Below are 12566 nucleotides of genomic sequence, written 5' to 3'. Positions count from 1 at the left end.
TTGTTAAGTTTCCAATAATCAGGCGTTTTCGATAATCCGGCTATGCCGCGGGTGCATATGTGTCGGATTACCGAGACCGCACCGTAATCGCTGTGGGAAATAGGAGAGGCAAAAAAGCAATGAATTCCAAACCACGGAAATTAAGGAAATTGCCACTGCGAAAAAAATCGAATATGTAAAATGGGTATGTCGAATCCTTGGTTGAGATTGAATATGTAATCAACATGTATTTCGATTAAGTGGCAGACGGTGGCTCGTGGGGAGGAGAGATTGTCACAATACCCGAGAGCGAAGCGGCGGGAACGGAGAGCGTTGGAGTGGCACGAGAATTGACGAGGGATCTGGAGATGTTATGGAGCGGCACACATCTTCTTCTCTGGGGATGAAACACGAGTAGCGTGACCTTTAGCGTGAGGGAGCTGGAACTCAAAAGAGAATATTGATGCGACCCCGCCACTTTTCTCCTCCGCAGGTCTCATCACACGTCTCACATCTCCTTTCTCCATCTCCCACTTCAATCCATCCCTCACGGACTCACGGGGTTTTCTTTAGCGATAATTTTTGGCGTTCGAGCAATTGCCACAAATTTCTACTCTTGAATATGCGTTCATGAGAGTGCGGTCCTTCATTGTTGATCATTCCTTCGTTGTTCACTTGCTTCTCATGCCAATACATTGAGAAGTTCTTGAAAAAAAAGCGTTCAAAGTGCAGCCGAAGTTTTTCGAGCGTCAAAAATAGTACCTTTTTTTTCAAATAAAACCGGATATAAATTTGTTATTTTCAGAAAGAGTTTTTTTTATGATTTTTAGAGAACGTGGAAATAAGCTTCCTTTCGTTCGCTGTGTATTTCATTACAACCAATCATTCCGTCTTGCATTACCTACGCGTCTCAAAACCTAAAACGTCTTCCTAAAAGCACTCAGAAATAATTGGCATCATCTGTAACCTCCATAAACTTTATTTACCTATATTTCGATTTTTTGGCTTGGCATTTGGTATTACCGAGATAAAATACTTTAAAGTCGAGTATCTCGATATTTCGCAATGACAGAGGTTATGAGGACGCGTAGCGAAGGTGCAGGAGATGAGAGAAATCAACTTCGTTCATTAGTCCCTCACCCTTCCAGCTTCGCACTTGGGAACACATCTCCTCTCCACCCCATGTTTTTTCCTTTCCCTGCTCCGTGATGATATATGTGCCCTGATTTAAACCCGCCCCGTGAGAACCCCTGAGTCACTTCAAGCGGAAGATCATTCGCAAAGGCTCATATGTCACTGCACAAGAGGGGATTCTGAGACCTGGACGTAGCAACTTTTTAAAATTCCCCCTGAGCGGAGGAGGGAGGTGTCTGGAATGTTTCCCTTAAATCACTGTTGCTTCGAGGCGTCCCTTCACCCTCCACCTGAGCTCTCAACTTACTCTCTCCACTATTTCCACTCATTTCACGGCAGATCTGCTCTTAATTTCATCACTACTAAACACATTTCTTTTCCCCATCTACGGCATCATGAGGATCCACTAATGTTTCCACTTGTTGATATTCCAATTGAGAATATGCCTTCCTAGCTGGGACTGGTGGCTCACGGATATTGTTACCTGTGTGAGCCTCGAGAGTCAATGTACTTGCATCATCATATCGTTCGTGCCAACAACTGGCATATTTACATACAACGTCATCGTCATTAAAAACTCGCTATCATAATAGACAAATTCAATAGCCATTAATCTGGGCAAAAGGATGGGCTTATCCTAACCTTACCCGAATGAAATAAACAAGTCAAGCATCGCGCCATATATAAGCACCATAATATACACCAGTGCATGTGACTCTGCACGATATCATTTCTTCAATGAAATAATTTGGGAGTCGTCACCTTTCCTATATACTAGCGATCAGGTTGGTTTCAACAAATCCGATAGCAATTCGTCACAACTTTTTTCGGTAAATCCTCCTTGAAATTTGCTTAAACACGATTATTGGGTGGTTATGAGATCACCTAGGAGTTGATACTTAAAATAGCCTCTATTGGCGGAAGAGAAATACTTTGCGGTACGAATGGTTCCCATCGAAAGATCGCTGTCCTTGGGCAGTCTATCTTCCCTCAGTTGTATCAACTCTACCTCCATTCCTTTACTCTCCCTCATCTGCAAAAAAATCGCCGTCACGCCACCGGGTCTTCGTCTTGCATTACGCGTCTGAGAACCTAAAACGTCTTCCATTAGGCTCTCAGAAATAATTGGCATCATCTGTAATCTTCACGTACTTTATTTACCTATACGTATTTCGATTGTTTGTCTTGTCTTAAAATCTAATTATAATTAAGCTTCAACAGATGTCGAAACCACCCGCAATAAAATCTGGGAAGTGCTTCCCCATTCGTGAGAATAACTCATTTGCGTTAGGCTTAGATTGAAGAAAGATCTGGTGATTTCCCGGCGAATTGACGGGATAAATGTCTCTCGGGATCATCAATTCCTGAGTATGAGAAATTTGACGGGCCTCGAAACGTCAGGCATGAAGGATTGTCTCATCCGGATGAAAATCTGAGAGAACTTTATCCAGCTTGGAATGAAACTGCAATTGGCTTTTAAAAAAAAGCCTTTTATAATGGCATTTCATTTCTAGCCGAGAAGAAACCCATAATGAGAGTATTTTGATACACCAAAAAAATGACGTAACAGAATTTTATGCTCGAAGGTAATTCATTTTATTTAAATAACCGAAATAACCTAGCATTTCTCGTCAGTATCACTCCAAGCATGTGGCACTGAGAGGGTTAATATCACGTAATTTTTCTTGGAAAAAATGGTCATCGGTAGCGAAGGAAGATGATACATAATAAGAAGAATGACGTGAATTACTTGAGTCGGCAATGATTGTTCTTCATTGAATTATTTATTCTTGGGTGAATAAGACCCCTAGAGTGACGACGAAAATGATCAAATACTACAGCTATTTGACTGGAGAATAGGTATCATGCGATAAGCGTATAATAGAAGCGTATACCGCGGTTATTAGACTATTATTCCCTTTTATCAATTCAGTTAAACACAGATTTTCATTTAGAAATTAGTAATCATATGTAATGCTTCTCAAAAAAAGCACGTGATTTTCCCGAAACCCGCAGACAGATCCCAATATGAATGTACCTTTTACGTTTTGGATAGAGATAATTTAACCGATTAATCGATTGATTAAATCGATTACGATTGTCATTTCAATCTAAGGAAAAGAGGGTTAATTTTTTTCGGTTAAAGAAGGCCATCACGGTAAAATCCCGCCTGCTAATTTTAATTTGTTTCTGATTTGATTAAAGAAAAATAACTATTAAGTTTGGAGAGCTTGATGACATAGCCACAAATGGTTATCATATGTTACCATATGAGTGTTTATTTGATAGTAAAAAAGTTTACTTTAAATGGCTTCATTCCATTAAGTTTCCACGCCGACCACAGGGTTTAATTGATAAAATTACTCTTCTTTTTTGGGCAGTGATCAAAAAATATACAATGAACGTATAGCCAAAAATGTGTATAAAATAAATCACTGTTGGAGTGACGTGTGAGTGGAATAGGGACGGGCTTGCGCAAGGTGAGATATAAGGGGAGGAAGTTAAGTCGGCAAAGAAAGAAGCCTGGAGTGGAGGAGGAGAGAAGTGAGAGGGGATTAAGGAAAGAACAAAGAAGGAGAAGGAGGCCCTAAGGACGCCAAGGAGGTCTGGGGAAAAGATAAAGAACCTCAGGACAAAGGGAGGTACTTTTTCATTATCCGTGATTGAATCCAGGCGGTCATCTCTTACAAGGAAGTGAGGTAGGAGTGAAACAAAGAAGGTAAAAGAGACAACCTCAATGAAAAGAAATCTTTGGGCAAAGGGAGAGATGAATTGAGTCATCTTAATTGAAGGATATTGAAAATATTTAATCCCCTCTTCCGTCTTTTTTTTACCTCACTGGTATCCTATGTTAGTGGTGATATTGAAGGTTGGGAGTGGAATTTGTTCCTTAGTTTTGCGTTCAAAGTAGAGATTACAATCATATTACGGCTACAAGGGATAATCTCTTTTAATATAACCGTGCTTACTTTGGAATTAGTCTTTGTGTGGGCTCTTCTACTCATTGCTAAGATTCCGTGTCACTTATTTCGCTCTCGCCTAAGATTCGCTTTCGAATGCAATCGCCCACAAGGTTGCATTTTCCTAAGTCGCCATTAAAGGAACTTGACTCATTGATATGATGTGTAACTGAGGGCCAATGCGGAAAATATTAAAGCCAAATCAAAACATTAAATAGGAATTATACATAATATTTTACCTTAAAATCCTTTCTTATGTTGCCACTACTACTCGTTTATTCTAATATTTTCCAGTATAATGTATTCCATCATCAGGGTTCTTAAAGAAACACTTCATAGTGGTGAGTGGGAGTGGTATCAGTGGTGCTATGGAACCGAAACCCGCTGGAACGCCGTTCCGGCACTGGTTAACAAAAGACATTATAGTCAAATAACATTTTTATCAATTTTTTGCCACAAAATTTCTAATATATAAATTCGCAAGCAAAACAAAAACAGTTTTAATAAAATTTAAATAATAACTTGTAATAAAAAAAACATAAAGGGTAATATTTCACTTCTAAAAAAACAGTTAAGGAAAGTGCGTTCCGGCACTGCTAATTTTTCCATGACGTCACTGCCGGGTATATGAAATGAATGTTCTTGATTTGGATCTGCATAATTTTTACCGAGGAATGATTAAAAATATATGGCAGATATTCAATGGGCAGTAATTACATGAACACGGTGGGTATTAATTATTATTCATGAGAGTGCCTATGAATATAAATTTAAATCATGAATTTCTGAGAGAACGCAGTAGAATGACACAAATTTAGACCCTTATTTGAAAAAATTAGCTCTCCTGGTATCCTCAAACATTCATTTATATGCGAATGCTTTTCCCTCGCTCAATCGTGATCATTTCAGATAGGATTTTTGAGGCTAGAGGAGAAACCTGGGCTGCATGCAGCATTGGTTAAATATTCTCTAATCCATTATGTTATCGATCGAGTTAGCACCGGTCACTGCCGCTTCCATGGCCTCTATCACCAGCGACTGTGTGATATTTGCTGCCAGAGTGCCAACTTGTTGGTCATGTTCTGGAGAACAGGAAAGGGAAGGAGGAAAAAGTACTTACGATGAAAAGCTCACTGATAAAGGGTAAAACTCGGTAGGCGTGTAAAAGTGTTATACGCGTGCGGTTCTAACATAAGTAAAATGGCAGGGAATGTCATTTAAACGTTGCAGAGTATGTTGAAATCAAAAAAATACGGACTAAATGTAATTATTAATTAAGAACTTGAAATTTTGCATGAATGCTCACAAATGAATGATTTCACCCTTGATTGGCTTACAATGTGAAAGACATTTTCTCGCAGTCACCGTGTAAGAAAGCTAAGCCGACGTTTGGGGTTCCTACTTTTCATCCATTTCAACTTTTCTACGCTGTAGGGATTGCTATTGAAGCTTAACTCTCCCTGACCATCACAAAAATACAAAACGTTTAAAAAAAGTTCCTGGAGCCTAAGGGTTTAGAATTATTTTTTGACCACTCGTCCAGAGTCCGGATACGCGCGCAGGCAGCTGGAAACGCGCGCCTTTGCTTCTTGCCAGGGACGAGGACATTTTTATTCAAATTTACAGTTTATTGAGCGACTTATCATTTCATCGATATGTATGGGTTTTCGAGATAATTCTCAAGCCTATTACGTCACAAATGGTCCCCCAATCGTTTCCCATGCTTCAGAATAAATGGATACCTTCACCACACTACTGTTTGCTACCTCTTCTAATACTTAAATCTAGGGAGTCTAATAGCCGTCGACGGGATACAGGACTTCACTGCTCATCTTTCCTCTCTTGGAATGAAATTAGAGCGACTTCACTCTCACCGAAAGCGAATATTCAGAATGTGAACAGATTAGGAAGGAAGCTAGCTCAAATAGAGCCGGCTTTGCATAGTCACTATAATGCGACCTTCTGTAAAATATTGTCACATAATGCTTATATATCACTTGCTTTGAAACTTTCCCGCAATTATTTTTTTCTCCAATCCGTCGCATACTTCTCGAGATATATTTGACGAAAAATTGGCGGGTCTCTTCGCAGAAAAGTTGATAGTGCCATGTACTCCATTGGAGCGGATTCAGTTACTCCTCAGCCTCATGCATCGGTCATTGTCATATACACTCATTTGAGCAGTGCCTTTCATCAATGAGCGGTTCTCCCAGTACGAATCAATGAACCAAAGCTCAAATGATGTCACCAACTCAAGGAAAGTGGGAGGAAAATTTCACGCTTTTTAATTAATTGATACATACAGGAGAGTGACTACACGAAGATTTTTTCATCGCAATCAATCTTTCCCATTCGTCAGCTGAATTCTTTTAATAAATTTTAATTTCGGGTATATCGTATGGGGGATGTTGAAAAACCTTTTCCTTTCTACATTTCCTGATTAATTATGAAACTCACAGATAACAGTGCCCTTCTGATCGCTTTTCTTTTCCTCATATCGTGGAGATCCATATATTTCCACGCCTGATATCTCTTTGTTCAATATTATTGTCTTTTATCACTCTCTCCCTCAATTTTCAATACCTCCTTGCCTGCCCTTCCCTATATTCCAAATTTCTTAACTTCCTGCTAGTATCCTCCCATTCGTAGAACTAATTTTGGGCATAAGGGGTGATCTCTGACATCCTCACTTCTTGGGCATGGCTTGTTTGCTTTTTTTCCACCCTTTTGCTTTTTTAACTTATCTTGGCATAAGTACACTAACCCAATGAATCCTCACTATTTTGATGGGAGCTTCTTTTTCAACTATATACAGTTTTTTTTTACATCTTCACATACTGCCATAAGCTTCTTTTCACTAGCCGTCCTTTCATAAAAGCTTACTTCATTCCTATTTCCGTTGTAGTCACTTGGACCTTCTTACTTTAAAAATATATTCTTTACTCTTTTCTTCAGTTTATGAAAATAATTTTATATTATAAAATTATGCTCATTTTTCATATCTGTCATATAATTACTTCGTTATACTTCTATTTCTCAGCCACACTAAAATGAAATGTGTGATTAAAACAGCTGTTATTACCCAGCATTTTCCATGTATACCTAACCTCTTTTATTGTGATTCTAAAAAACTATTGGTAACCAATAACTTGTGTCGTACGCAGAATTCATAGTATTTCATTCTGTTTCCTTACCCATACTTTTGTTATCCACCTTGATGACGGTTTCCAATCTCCTCAGATGATTAGTTTTTTTTTCTTCTCTTAAAAGTTTTATTATTTTCTTGATATCTTCATCGAGTATAGCTTTAGTCATTCAAGATAGCCTCCTCATCTTCATAGCCCATTTTATTGCGTCAATCTACACTACACTGGTATTTATGGGTCTATCTATCTCTAGGTTTGGTCTAGATATTCACCATTACCATTTATTTTTTTCGCTTTGTTATCGAAAGCTTTTCATTAGTATTCTTGCACTCTTTATGAGAATCGCCTAAACTCCAGCGGTACCATTTAAATATTCTGTTTGTATTGCCCTACATCTTCCACTCCAAGTGTGTCCTTCATCAGACCATCTCATTACCTTAATTCCTCAAATGGGTTCCAAATATCTTTGCTGGTGAAAGGACTAGGATTAAGCAAGTAGGGGTGACCAAAGGAAAAAAATCTTGGCATATATTATTTTCCCATAACTTGCTGTAAGGAGGGCAGAAGGCATTTTCCATCGAATATTTTGCAAATCCCAAACCTTAAATACATAGTCATTCCTAAAAGGGAAAGATTCCTAACTTTTATACCCAATTGATAACTTTTATACGGCTCATTACCATTTAAAAGTATATAAATGAGTTGCAGCGAATTTAACGGCAAACGGAAAAATACAAATAAATAAAAAATAATGTAACGAGCTGAAAAAATATTTAGAAAAAAATATCCCGCCATGAGGACTCATTTCCTTTACCGTCACTTTCTCAGGAGCACACGTTGTCCACTAGGCAGCCGCAGTTCTTCACAGAGGCTGTGTTACAATACCAAAAATAGAAGCTAACAGTGAAAATGGGCCAATTATTCAGTCAATTTACGCAGAATAATAATTAAATCCAACAGGAACCTAAAAATAATGATACATTTGTATTATTATAAAGTAACTTATTCCTAGATCTCGTATATATCCACGCACAAATAAAATAATTGCGGTGAGCAACCAAGGACTGCAAATGAAGTAAGGCAACTAAATTTTCTTGAGTAGAAGAATTGGCGCCACATTTCTTTAACAACCGCGAGCAAAGGGTAGTTCTTGATGGCTTAGGTTCGGATACGGCGAAGGTCACATCCGGTGTACCCCAGGGAAGTGTTATTGGTCCCTTATTACTTCTTTTGTCAATTAATGATATCACTACCGTTGTAAATAGTAAAATTCGATTTTTTGCGGACGACGAAGTGTTGTAAAGGGATATAAACAACAAGTTCGACGAAATTACGCTTAAGAGAGATCTCAATGCTTTAAACGATTGGTGTAGTACTTGGAAATTTAATTCAAAGTATACCGGGACTGGCCGCGGTGATCCCGGTCAAGGCGAATGATTTTTTTCTCTGTGGATCTTTCGCACGATTGGAAATTTAAGTTAAATCTTAACGAATGTGTAGTAACGATTTTTTTAATGGAAGACTATCCCAACGAAACCTATTCAATTAATCAAGCAAAGTCATTAAATGTAGAGTCGGTTACGTATTTAGGAGTAACTCTTACCCAGGACTTATACTATAGCGTGAATACCGTAAGATGGCGCACGAGCCCGCTAAGTACCTGAGCCGCGAGCAAAGGAGGGGAGGAAAGGACTAGCAACTAGCACCTCTAATAGAATTATTAACTTTTTTTACTTTCTCATAATATCTCAATCTAACTGGCATATTTGTGAAGTGCTAAAAAAGCTAAGACGAATGATATAGAACACGAAGTGCTCCGATCATAAATAACGAAATGGTCGAAAGTTGAAACAAAACATACAGTATAACGGCTAAAAAATAACTTAGGTATACACACTATAAGGAAAGCGCTTTCAGGAAATTTGCGGGAAGACAAATGGTAAATTAGGATTTATTAAAATAATTTTCATCATTTCATACGCCTATTTATTTCTACCTGGTTCTGAGAGATAACTGTGGTTCGCACGCCAACTGAAAGAAAAGCGTTGGTGCTTTTAATCACGTAATTTCCCACATTTTTCCTGAAATAAGAACAACAAATTTGAAAATTATGCGTATCGATCGAATTAAAATTATTTTCTTACTCTAAGCTTGTGATAATAATTTCAACTACGAGTGTATGAGAGTATTTAGAGTGAATTGTAGTTACTATGAGCAGGAATTTTACTCAACAGAGATTTGGCAGTAATTAACCGAAAGGACAATTAGATACAAACATTGCCACATCCCCAGTTATTTCCTCTCCGTGACTGAATCTCTTTAGAAATAAATGTGTTTACGTAGATAGAGTCATCATTTCTTCTTACGACTTAGGAGTTCGAACCCTCCCAGAATTTCACCGCAATTCCCGCGCACAGAACAGACCCTCTCGGCTACGTAGCCATTTATACTCAAGACATAAACGGCGAGTGAAAATATGAGTCTAAAGAGAGGAACAACCTCGCCACGAAGCCCGGAAGAAAACACTGCGATAGCCCAACTAGTGCGTGGACGTGAGTTTCCTCAGTGCATTCTATCCGCTAATCTTAATCTCAATTGGGCTTTTGCTTCTGGCGTTTGACTTCAGCTTCGGTAGCCCTGTTGCGTCCGCGTCCGTCCTCGGCTCGTCAAGGCATATGATGCAGGTGGCTTGCTTCAAGCGCCAACCTACCAAGTTTTCATCGAACTGGCCCCATCAGTTAAGTGGGACTCGTGGATGTACACATAATATTGAAAACGAGAGTACAGTTAATAACTTACCATATTTGTAAGTACTAGCAATCTGCATGTATTTCATGGCATGTTACAACTCATGCATTAATCACTTACTACGCAAACTTTTCGTTTTCTATTACTAAATAAAAAATTTATTTGCATGGTAGCAAGTTCGTGTCCTCAGCACTCTCCTGGTTGCTGGCCTGACTACATCTCGCTGACCTGTGTTCTTGGACTGTGTTCGGCAAGCGAGCGCGTGTATAATCAAGGCTTGTGAACGTTCACGCACACGGGACCACGAGAATCGTTAGCACGACGTGAGAAGGAAGGAAGGGTAAAGGGAATGAAAACCTATAGGAAAGAAAAAATAATTTGGAATGACAGGACGCTCACCTTAATTCCGCCGCACCACCGACCGACCATCACCGGAGAGAACGCGCTTGCCTGGTGCCCACGTACTCACACACTGCCGTCCCGGGGCGTTCAAGTCTCTCTCTGCCCTCAAGCGCATACCCCCGAATATTACGAAAGAGGATCCTCGAGTTGGCCTCTGAATGTGCTGTCACCCACCGTGTATTCAAATGGGTTTACAAAAGTCCCCACTCACGTCGCTGACGGACAAATTGATCCGAGTTTCACGGGAAAATAAGGAATAATTAGGGGTATTAAACAAAATGTATACACATGATTATGTAATGTATCAAATTCATTACTTTTCAATGCTGTTCCTCGCAATAACAAACATTATATAGCAAATTATTGGAAAAATTGGATCGCATTACAATCATCACCGCGCCGCGGACAATTTTGAAAACCGATTAATATGCGACCGAAGTGGCAACAGAAATCAGCCTCTTGTGGGACGGAATCGGGCCTCCTCTATGCATATCATACACATGGACCATAAATACTCTACACAGGATTCTCCACTCCCTTGGCTCCATTGATTCCCACCGGTCGCGATAAATAGCGGCGTTCCAGTCGCTAGGATACAAGCCAACATACGTATTAGCCCGCAAGAGATACGCTACGCGGTATGTAATCCTTTATTGCTAAAACTAAAGCTCAATTAATTCATATTAAGCTCAATTACATATCTAATAGTTGAAAATAACTCAGTTAAAAATTTACGAGTGAAATGTACTCTCGTAAAAACTTTACGCAAGTACTTTACTTAAAAATGTGGTCTAGTGGTTATAGGGTGCTGGAATACCACTCTGAAGTACCATATTCGATTCCTTTCTGTGGCACTTTTCTTCATATTTTTCTTCTGCTTTTTCTTTTGCAGAAACCTGCTATCCACAATTACATTCATGATTTTCACTGAAAACTTTCATTCTGTGCGAGGAAATTTCTTTGTACACTTGCGACGTCTGATGTTTTCCCACTTTTTCACACGGAGGCTTCCTTTGAATTATTTCATTTTCATGTCCCAACACGACGCATTGTTAAGACGCACATGTATTTGGTTTCCTTTTATGTTGCAGTATGATATTGTGGGCTCATTCTCACCATTCATGCCTATTTTTCGAATCGGATTTCCTTCTTAGTTGAACTTTTAACATCCTACGGAGTAGGAAAAAACATAACCGGAAAAGTTATATCCTTTGATGATTAAAATTGACAATTCTCTTGATGGGAAAGCCAAAAAAATTACCAAAAAGACGCTTCTCTGGAGCCTCTTGTTAGATGAGTGCTCGCTGAGAGAAAAGATGGTTGGTTAACCGTCCCCAACTCCGGTGGAAGAACCCATTCCCTCCCTGGCTCCCTCTATCTGGATTTCAACGGTTCTTTTCCAACGATGCGAAACCTAGGCTAGAATTGTAAAAATCCACCAACCCATATTGCATAATAAAAAGAATCCAATTACATGTGTATCTTAAAAATGCGTCGTGTTGCGACAAGGAAATAAAATAATTCAAAAACAAAAATTGGAAAAACATTACATGCTGCAAGAGCAAAAAAAATCCTCGCACATAAAAAGTGTAAATTTCAGTGAAAATAATGAAAATAACTGTGAAAAGCAGGGTTCTTTAAAAGAAGAAGTAGAAAGAAATATTTAAAAAGGCAACGCAGACGAGACTCGATCATAGAACCATAGCGTAGGAGTCGAACGTCGTAGCCACTGGGCCGAGCGTTTATTGCATAAGGAGTTCAGAAAAGAATTCTAATCCAAATACATTGACAGCTACCGATACTGGCGCCACTAATGACTAAAGTTGGAGTGCGAATTAATGCGTAAAGACCGGTATCTCAGTAACGTGGCAACTGCTCCCTAGTAGAGCCTCCTTTAGTAATACAAACTCTATGACCTCGACGCTAACCTTCTTGAGCGCCCTCTTCTCATTAAAACAAAATAAGGAAATAATAAGAAGAACGAGGGAAAGGAGATGTCGGGAGGTTGAAAGGGAACAAAAATACGGACTCACGCTGACGCACACTAACATGTGTAATGGTGTTACTTGGTATCATTGCATTCAACTTTAAGCTCATAAATATTCTTTGAATGCTTCACATCGCTGGATCGAGTTGCTTCTTTCGATAATCATGCTTTGGGTTATAATGGGCGTAAAGTTGCTCGATGTCCATAAGG

This window comes from Ischnura elegans, chromosome 1 (genome assembly GCF_921293095.1).
Source record: "Ischnura elegans chromosome 1, ioIscEleg1.1, whole genome shotgun sequence".
Taxonomy (NCBI): domain Eukaryota; kingdom Metazoa; phylum Arthropoda; class Insecta; order Odonata; family Coenagrionidae; genus Ischnura; species Ischnura elegans.
The sequence above is the reverse complement of the archived record's forward strand: the minus strand, read 5'-3'. Positions refer to the sequence as shown.